Source organism: Triticum aestivum, chromosome 1D (assembly GCF_018294505.1).
Source record: "Triticum aestivum cultivar Chinese Spring chromosome 1D, IWGSC CS RefSeq v2.1, whole genome shotgun sequence".
In the NCBI taxonomy this organism is placed as follows: Eukaryota; Viridiplantae; Streptophyta; class Magnoliopsida; order Poales; family Poaceae; genus Triticum; species Triticum aestivum.
In genome coordinates, this window is record NC_057796.1 from 320,185,276 (window position 1) to 320,193,364 (window position 8,089).

Sequence of the window (8,089 nt, forward strand, 5' to 3'; positions counted from 1 at the left end):
CCGTTGCCCCTCGTCGCCACCCGCCGCCTCCCCGCACCCTGCCGCACCCCCCAAGCCCCGCCGGAGCCCGTCCCGCCCGCCGGAGTAACCTCGCCGGAGGTAACCGAAGCCGCCGCCGCTGAGTCCTTTTTTTTTAAAACCATTTCGGTTTATTTTTTAGAAACCCTAGGTTTATTTTTTTAAGATCGGTTTATTTTTTTTCTTCTTTGGTTTAGTTAGTTAGTGAACGTTCGCCGGTCCGTTCGTTTTAACGAACGTGTTCAGCATTTAGTTGCTGTTAATGAACGTCCGTTCGATTAACTGTTCGTCAGTTTCCTTTTTCGTCGGATTATTCGCGATTTCCGATCTGTTTTTCGTTTTAGTTTAACTTTTCGCTTGTTTATCGGAATCAGGCGATTCAAGCACCTAGAGTTTCATCTCGAAATTCTCTTTCCGTTTAACCAACTCAAACAAGTTTTTGCTACTGTAAAATTTGACTTAGATCCAGATTAGTAAACAAAGCCTGTTTCTTTTGCCGTTTGACTTTCATTGCTTCGTTCGATTTGATTCTTTTTGCAAACTAGAGTTCTTAAGTTGAACTTTCTGGTTAGATCTTTTACTTGAGTTTTACCTGTGCATTAGATGAGTGCTTATTGTATGCTTGTTTGTTTGCGATAGAGTACCCGGAGTGCGCCACTTGCTACTTTGAATCTCTAAGTTTCACGGATCATCAGCAAGGCAAGTAACACTTTGATTATACCTCTTTGACTACCCAGTTTTATTGCATTAGATCAGCCCTCAAACATTGCATGATTAGGATCTAATTAAATTGTGGGTTCTGGGAAGTAGATGAGGTAGTACCTATTGCCCTGTTTATTATCAAACCCTTGGGAGTTACTTCTACGTTATGCTTATTGCCATGCTATGCTCGTAGACGTGGATTGGGTTCGAGTGTATCCATGACAGATGTGAGATTATTAATTAATGGTTCAACTTAAGGTGGCAACTTTAATACACATCTGGGTGGATTGAGGTACCTAGGTATTCCAGGATTGCATGTTTTTCTTTTGGACCGCCACCCAGGTTCAAAGGGATCATGAGATTATTCATGCTAGAAACTTCCGTGTGCAGCCGCAAGCTATTATGGGCTCTAGCATAGTTGAGTAGGTTGTTTGAGCTCTTGGTAGACTAGCAGATGTAGGTGATGTAGGTGGTACTGTCTACCCGGAGTAGAGAGTTAATGCTTCTGAAAGACTGTGTCTCGGTCATCCGTTTCTCAAACACCATGAAGTGCGAGAATCCCAACGGAGGATATCGAGTCTTGTGGGGAAAAGTGCACAAACCTCTGCAGAGTGTATAAACTAATCATGGTTAGCCGTGTCCCCGGTTATGGACATCTTGAGTATCTAGTACTTGGATTATCATGTGAATCTCATAATGTTACTTTAATTAATTTTGTTGGGTTAATGATGATACTTAATTGGGATTGAGATGCTGTCAACCATCTCAATGTTTAACAACCACCATTATAGTTAAATAAAATTTATTCCTTTGCAGTAGGGAAAAATTGGCTTTTTGCAAAACTGTAACCATAGAGCTTAACACCAGCCATATATGCATGTAGTATAGCATTATTCTGTCCATTACTCTCTATGTGTTATTTTGCCAGCATATTCCATGTGCTGACCCGTTTTCGGGCTGCAACGTTTCATGTTGCAGACTTTTCAGACAACGAGTAAGGTGCCTTAGGTCGTGGTCTTATAATCAGTGATGCCGTTGGAGTTGATGGACTCACTTATCTTCCAAGTCTTCCGCTGTTATCATTTTAGATGGCCTTAAGCCATATTTGTCATACTTATTTCTCTCTTGAGATACTCGTTGTAATAAGTGTGTGATTGCTACTCTGTTATAAATCCTCCAAGTACTGTGCGTGTCAGCATTACTGATCCAGGGATGACACTGGTGCACGGTAGATCAGACTGTTTGAGGTCTGGTCGCTACAAAGGTGGTATCAGAGCAGACGTTGACTGTAGGACACGACCACTAAGCTTAAACCCTAGAACACTACTCTCTTCTCATTTCTGACTCCTCTCCACTTTCTACTCTTTTAGGAATGGCGGATGCAAGGAACAAGTTCATGCAACCGGATGAAGATACACCTTTAGCCTATAGAGTATTCCTTTGATGCACCAACCTGGAGTTTAGGGAAGAGCATGGCAGCCCACATCACTATGGGACGCATTGGAGAAGTCTACCACAGGGAGCTTAAGGATACTATTTATCAGATTTGTGGACGCCGAGATGAGCAATGGAGATGATCAGCACCAAGAAGGATGGATCAATTGCAGCTTTCATCCAGGAGCAAAACCAACACATTCATCACCAGGAGAACCAGATGTGCGCATACATGATAGATCTGAAGAAGGCATTAACCAAGATCACGGAGTTGGAGGAAGAACTCAAGGCTACACTCGAGGATTATATGGAGGAAATCGTCGCACTGGTGGAGAAGAATGACAACCTGATAAAGAAGATCGGAGTATTCATGGGAGACCCAGCACCAGGAGGAGAAGATGATGATTGCACTTGCCCGGATAACTACATCATCATCGACGACACCGACTCAGACCCCAGTGAAGATGATTTTGTTGATGAAGCTGGAGCAGATATCATGGAGTCTTCGACCGATCAAAATTTCTAGTAGACCACCATAATCAGTAGTAGTATTCCCCCATGTATATAGTATAGTCCGAGCACTTTGTAACGATAGTTAGATCGATTGTATGCCTTGTTTGAATTGATTGAGTGATATTGATTGTGTTTGTCTCATGAGCATATGGGTAGTGTTTTCTCTCTATACCTCATTCTATTCTAAATTCTCATCTTTTCTAAACCTATCAGATGCCTCCAAGACGCGACACCGGATTTGTTTTCCCACCGGAGATCACTCAGTTGATTCAGCAGCAGAATGCCCTGATGCAAGTGTTAGTACAGAACCAAGGCAACAAGAACAACAACAACAACCCACCACCACCACCTATTGATCATTTAGCCCGTTTCTTGAGGCTAAATCCGCCGGTGTTTTCCAGCAGCACCGAGCCGATTGTTGCAGATGATTGGCTCTGCAAAGTTGAAAGGGAGTTGACCACTGCAGGATGCACAGATGCGGAGAGAGTGCATTTTGCCGCACATCAGCTTGATGGACCCACAGCATCATGGTGGGGGAATTACACAGCCACACACCCTATTGACACTGTCACATGGGACCAGTTTCAGCAAGCTTTCCGTACTGCCCATGTCTCAGCAGGAGCTATGGCTATGAAGAAGCGTGAGTTTCGCAACCTACGCCAAGGAGGACGCACCGTAGGCCAGTATGTGGAGGACTTTAGTAAGTTAGCACGTTATGCTCCAGATGACGTTGCAACAGATGCAGCCAAGCAGGAGAAGTTTCTGGAAGGACTGAATGATGAGCTGAGCATGCAGTTGATGGTAGCAACCTTCAACAACTACCAGGAGTTGGTAGATAGAGCTCTCTTGATTGAAGGGAAGCAGCAGCAGATTGAAAACCGTAATAGGAAGTATGGACAAGGGAAGTACAATTCCGGAGCTCAGCAGAAGCCACGTTTTACCTCGAATCGGGAGGACCATTTCAGCACACCCATGGAGGAGGTTCGCACAACCATAATGGCCCCAAGAATGGTAATGGGAATGGAGGAAGCAAGGGCAAGAACCGTACCAACCCTTCAACCCCAGCTAAGAGAGACCTGAGCCAAGTCACTTGCTTTAAGTGTAAGAAGACTGGACATTATGCCAATGAATGTCCTGAAGCCCAGAATGGAAATGGCAATGGAAGCTCTGGGAAGAAGCCGACCCCTTTCAACGAAGGACATGTGAACCACGTTAGCGTGGAGGAGGTTGAAGCTCAGCCAGATGCAGTAATAGGTAAGTTTTTGGTTGTCATTTACTGCACTCGTTCTTTTTGATACTGGTGCATCGCCTTCATACATATCAAGGGGATTTGTGGATAAGTATAAACTGCCAACCCAAGCCCTTAGGTCACCCATGTTAGTAACCTCGCCAGGAGCAGAGTATATGGCTAGTTTATGGTGTGATCGGTTACCATTAAGGATTGGTAACTACGTGTATCCCTCGGACCTAATAGTACTGGAATCGCAAGGATTGGATGTGATATTAGGCATGGATTGGTTATCGAAGTATGGAGGGAACATTGAGTGCGCCAGTAAGTTGATTTTGCTTACCACCCCAGAAGGAAGAAGGATTAAGTATGTATCCCGACATATGCCGAAGAGGACTCAGGTGAATTCCTTATCAGGAGTTGTACAGGAGGAAGTACCAGTGGTGAAGGATTTCCCGGATGTATTTCCAGAAGAGTTGCCAGGCATGCCACCGGATAGAGACATTGAGTTTTTGATTGAGCTTTTGCCAGGCACAGGGCCAATATCTAAGAGACCGTACAGAATGCCCGCAAAGGATTTGGAGGAGATTAAGAAGCAGATTAAGGAGTTACTGGATAAAGGCTATACTCGCCCAAGTTCTTCAACTTGGGGATCACCCGTACTTCTAGTGGAGAAGAAAGATGGATCGTTGAGGATGGTTATTGATTATCGTGGATTGAATGAAGTGACCATCAAAAATAAGTACCCACTGCCAATGATCAATTATCTATTTGACCGATTACAAGGAGCTAAGGTATTTTCCAAGATCGATCTACGATCAGGATACCATCAGTTGAAGATTCGAGAGCATGATATATCTAAGACGGCTTTTACCACCAGGTATGGGCTGTACGAGTATACCGTTATGTCATTTGGTCTGACTAACGCACTTGCCTATTTCATGAACCTGATGAACAAAGTGCTTATGGAGTTTTTGGATAAGTTCGTCGTAGTGTTCATTGATGACATTTTGGTTTACTCCAAGAATGAAGAGGAGCATAAGGAACATTTGTGTTTGGTACTTGAGAAGCTCAGAGAACATCAGTTATACGCCAAGTTCAGCAAATGTGAGTTTTGGTTGAAGGAAGTTGGATTCCTCGGACATGTTATATCCGGAGAAGGAATAGCAGTAGACCCCGCCAAAGTCGACACTGTGACAAACTGGGAATCACCCACATCAGTTGGAGAGATCCGGAGTTTTCTTGGACTTGCAGGATACTACCGGAGGTTCATTGAGAATTTCTCGAGGATTGCTAAGCCCATGACAGAGCTGTTAAAGAAGGACACCAAGTTCAATTGGACTGAGGAATGTGAAGCTAGTTTCCAAGAGTTGAAGAAACGTTTGGTTACATCACCAGTGTTGATTCTGCCAGATCAACGCAAGGATTATGAAGTATATTGCGACGCTTCACATCGAGGACTTGGAGCAGTGCTAATGCAAGAGGGAAGAGTTGTTTCATATGCTTCACGACAACTTAAACCCCATGAGAAGAATTATGCCACGCATGATCTGGAGTTAGCAGCCGTAGTACATGCATTGAAGACATGGAGACATTTTCTCATCGGAAATCACTGTGAGGTGTACACGGATCACAAGAGTTTGAAGTACATTTTCACGCAGAAGGAGTTGAATCTCAGGCAAAGGAGATGGTTGGAGCTCATTAAGGATTATGATATGAGATTGCATTATCACCCAGGGAAGGCTAACGTAGTAGCTGATGCGTTGAGCCACAAAAGTCATGTCAACACACTCATGATCAGAGAATTACCCAAGAAGTTAGCCGAGGATCTTCGTGAACTACGTTTGGAAATAGTTCCGAGAGGCTATGTAGCAACGTTGGAGATTCAGTCTACCTTGATGGAAAAGATCAGGGAAGCTCAGAAGACAGACAAGGAGATTGCAGAAATAAAGAAAAGGATGAGTAAAGGAAAAGCCAAGGGATTTCGTGAGGATGAGCACGATACCTTATGGTTTGAGGACCGCGTTTATGTGCCCAATGATCCGGAGATCAGGAAGTTGATCTTGCAAGAGGCCCATGATTCGCCTTATTCGATTCACCCAGGAAATACCAAGATGTATTTGGATTTGAAGGATACTTTCTGGTGGACCGGAATGAAGAAGGATATTGCGGAGTATGTAGCAGTTTGTGATGCATGTCAGAGAGTGAAGGCAGAGCATCAGAAGCCAGCAGGATTGCTACAGCCATTGCCGATAATCGAATGGAAGTTGGATAAACTAGGCATGGATTTTATCACGGGATTGCCCAGGACTCGTTCAGGCTATGACTCGATATGGGTTGTAGTCGATCGTTTGACGAAGGTAGCTCATTTCATCCCAGTAAAGACCACTTACACCAGTGCTAAGTTGGCAAAGATATACATGACTAGGATCCTATGTCTGCATGGAGTTCCGAGGACCATTGTATCAGATAGAGGAACCCAGTTTACTTTGAAGTTTTGGAATCAGTTACATGAAACTTTGGGTACCAGGCTAGAGTTCAGTATAGCCTTTCACCCACAGACAGACGGACAGACCGAGAGAGTCAATCAGATTTTGGAAGATATGCTGAGAGCTTGTGCGCTAGATTATGGATCTAGTTGGGACGACAATTTGCCGTATGCAGAATTCTCTTACAACAACAGTTATCAAACCAGTTTGAAGATGGCCCCTTTCGAAGCTTTATACGGAAGGAGGTGTAGAACACCATTGTTATGGGACGAAGTTGGAGACCGCCTGTTGTTTGGACCAGATTTGATTAAAGAGTCCGAACAGAAAGTGAAGTTGATTCGCGATAGGCTCAAGGTAGCCCAGTCCAGGCAGAAGAGTTATGCGGATTCTAAATGCAAGGAGACAGTTTACAAAGTCGGAGACAAAGTTTACCTACGAGTATCACCACTTCGAGGAGTGAAGCACTTTGGAGTTAAGGGAAAGTTAGCGCCACGTTTTGTAGGACCATACAAAGTTTTGGAGCGTATGGGAGAAGTTGCCTACAAGCTGGAATTGCCTGAAGGATTGTCAGGAGTTCATGATGTATTTCACGTTTCCCAGTTGAGGAAGTGCCACGTAGATATGGCTGATATACCACTGAGAGATACGGTGCCACTGGAAGCGATTCAGTTGGATAGTGACTTGACCTATGAGGAGAAACCAGTTAAGATTCTGGAGTATGCCAGCCGAGTCACCCACAGCAAGGTTATCAAGTTTTGCAAAGTTCAGTGGAGTCACCATACCGAGGACGAAGCCACCTGGGAACGAGAGGAAGATCTACGGAAGGACCACTCTCACCTATTTTCTAGCCAACCCGAATCTCGAGGGCGAGATTCCTCTTAAGGGGGTAGGTTTGTAACATCCCAAATTTTCAATTTGGAATGTTATACATTAGATCATCACTGCATAGCATATTTTATTGCATTTTGGCAAATCCTCAAAATCCTAAGCAACTCAAGGACCCTAGGAGAGATTTGGGGATTTTCCCGGTTTTCATATTTGATTTTTTATCAAATAATGAAACGAGGATTTTGGTTATAATTATTTTTCTCTCCGGAAAATATTTCATATTAAAATAAATGAGAGGAGAAAATATGACTTCTCCGAAATAACTGAAATATTGGAGGAAAAATATTAAAATCAAATATTTGATTTTATTTGCATTAGAAAAATTTCACGTTTTCAAAACTGCATTTTTGGGCCAAGAAAATGTTCATCTCGTTCTAATTATTTTAATTAGACGGTGAAAATTTATTTTGGCATTTTTAGATTTTTATTTATTTTTCTAGGATTTTTTAGGTTCGGCGGAATTATTTAAAAAAAATCCCGCGAGCGCCGACTGGGCCGAAGCCCAGCCCAGCTCCCCGTCGTCTCCGAGCTGGAGACGTCCGCGCTGCCGCCCGAGTCCCGATCGACGCCGCCTCCCGCCGCCTTGCCCCCTCCCCCACGGCAGCCCCCCCACCTATATATACCCCGCACCCCGCCGCCTCCCTCACCCCGTCCCACCCCGACCGAAGCCCGCCGGAGCCGCCCGACGCCGGAGCCCGAAGCCGCCGACGCCGGAGACGCCGAACGCCGCCGCCCGTCGCCACCCGCCGCCTCCCCGCACCCCGCCGCACCCCCGAAGCCCCGCCGGAGCCCGTCCCGCCCGCCGGAGTAAACTCGC